General features: G+C 61.4%; 1 long non-coding RNA gene across 1 annotated transcript; it reads left to right on the top strand.

The window, feature by feature from the left end:
- Positions 1 to 152: 152 nt before the first annotated feature.
- On the top strand, positions 153 to 1,480 carry LOC108521480 (uncharacterized). Its single transcript, XR_001883203.1, has 3 exons — positions 153 to 335; positions 481 to 606; positions 1,361 to 1,480. It is a non-coding gene; the product is annotated as an uncharacterized LOC108521480 (long non-coding RNA).
- The last annotated feature ends 606 nt before the right edge of the window (positions 1,481 to 2,086 follow it).

The raw sequence follows: 2,086 nt of genomic DNA, 5'->3' as shown, positions 1-2,086 counted from the left end.
GACCCCAGCCCCAAGCCCTGGATAAGCCCTTTCTCCCTCCCCATCCCCGGACCCCAGCCCCAAGCCCTGGATAAACCCTTTCTCCCTCCCCATCCCCGGACCCCAGGCCCAGGCCCTGGATAAGCCCTTTCTCTCTCCCCATCTCTGGACCCCAGGCCTCCGAGGGCTGCAGTTCTACAGGCTACACCGAGAAGAAAGGCCCAACTACCGTCTCAAGTGCCTGCAGTGGCTGAAGAGCCAGCCTCGGTGGCCCAGCTGGGGCTGGAACCAGGCCTCCTGCCCTTGTTCCTGGCAGCAGGGACGATGGGACTTACGATTCCAACCCGTCAGCATAGGTGACACCTCCTTCCCGTCCCCCACAAGCTCACCCACCGCCCTCTCTGCTCGTGCCCTCAGCCTCTCCCCAGAAACAGCCCCTGCTTGTTCCCGCCCCGCCCCTGGCAGCCCCGGCCTGGGCCTGAGTGGGATGACTTGTTTCAGGTCTCTGGGGCCTCAGCAGCAGGCAGCTGTGCAGCTTCACCTCCTGGCGAGGAGGCGTGTGCTGCAGCTACGGGCCCTGGGGAGAGTTTCGTGAAGGCTGGCACGTGCAGCGTCCCTGGCAGTTCGGTGCGTGAGTCCGTGGAGATCTCAACCCCACCTTCCCAGCCAAGCAGGGGACCCTCAGCATGAAGCCTCTTGTCCTCATTCCTTCCCAGACCCTTCCCCTCTCTGGGCCTCCATTTCCTGATCTGGTAGCATTAGGGAGCTTCCAACATCCCCACCAGAGGACATTCGGGGATGTGTGAGCTGAGTGCCCCTTTCCCCATCTCTGTACCTGGCTCCGCATCCCTAGGCCAGAGTGGGGCCATCTCTCCAGGCAAGAAGAGAGCGCCTAGGCTGACCCTGTCCCTGTAGACTCAGATGAGCAGGATGTTTGGGGAGAGACTGAGAATCAGCTCCCGCAGAGACCCTCCAAGGGAGCTGGAGAGCACAGGGGTGTGGGGTCACGTGGTCTGTGTCCTCCTGTTCTCTCCCCTATCCCTTGGCAGTTTCCACAGTTCCCTGACTGTCAGCCATGCCCTCCCCACTCCCATCACGTTGAGAGCGTCAGTACTTGGCTGTCCACCCTCAAGACAGGAAATCTGCTTAGCTCCTACCATGCACCCTGCTGCACAGCGGCCCCAGTGCCTGCAAGAGACAGCACCCTGTCCACTGCCCAGGGTCATGAGAGGGCCGTGCTGGATTCCAAAGCCATGCTCTTGCCACCAGCACCACCCTGTCCTACCCAGCTCTCCACCGACACCGCCCTGCCCTGCCACCAAGCTCTGCGGCTGGGTTCTCCAGGTCCTCAGCCTCCCCGACTCACTGCTCTTCTCTGCAGCCCAGGAACTGGAACCGCAGAGCTGGTGCTGCCTCTGGAATGACAAGCCCTACCTCTGTGCCCTGTACCAGCAGAGGCGGCCCCGCGTGGGCTGTGCTACATACAGACCCACACGGCCCGGTGAGCGTCAAGACCCAGGCCCAGGCCGAGCCTCTGGGGAGGGGGAGCTTCTGGGCTTCCAGGAGGTGGCGTCTGCATGAGGAGTAGGGGCAGAGCTGTGGCCACAAGGGAAGATGGAGATGACGCCAGTGATGGGCGGACGGCCAGTGGAGGGGCTTTGTACCTGGTGTTGGGGAAGGAGTGAGAATAGTGGGGCACAAAAGTGCCAGGGGACTTGAGGGGAGGAATCTGTGCTCCGTGAACATCTCCCGTGCTAAGTCCACCTGGACAAGTGTCCCCCCTGACTACAGTGAGGAATCTCAGCCCTGTGTCCTCCTGACAGGTGCCCCCCTGACTATAGTGAGAAATCTCAGCCCTGAGTCCACCTGGACAAGTGTCCCCCCTGACTACAGTGAGAAATCTCAGCCCTGTGTCCTCCTGACAGGTGCCCCCCTGACTATAGTGAGAAATCTCAGCCCTGAGTCCACCTGACAGGTGCCCCCCCCACTATACTGAGAAATCTCAGCCCTGAGTCCTCCTGACAGGTGCCCCCCTGACTATAGTGAGAAATCTCAGCCCTGAGTCCACCTGGACAAGTGTCCCCCCAACTACAGTGAGAAATCTCAG

This window comes from Rhinopithecus bieti, unplaced genomic scaffold (genome assembly GCF_001698545.2).
Source record: "Rhinopithecus bieti isolate Rb0 unplaced genomic scaffold, ASM169854v2 scaffold_61556, whole genome shotgun sequence".
NCBI lineage: Eukaryota > Metazoa > Chordata > Mammalia > Primates > Cercopithecidae > Rhinopithecus > Rhinopithecus bieti.
Note: the sequence above shows the minus strand (reverse complement) of the source record. Positions and strands in the feature narration are given on the sequence as shown.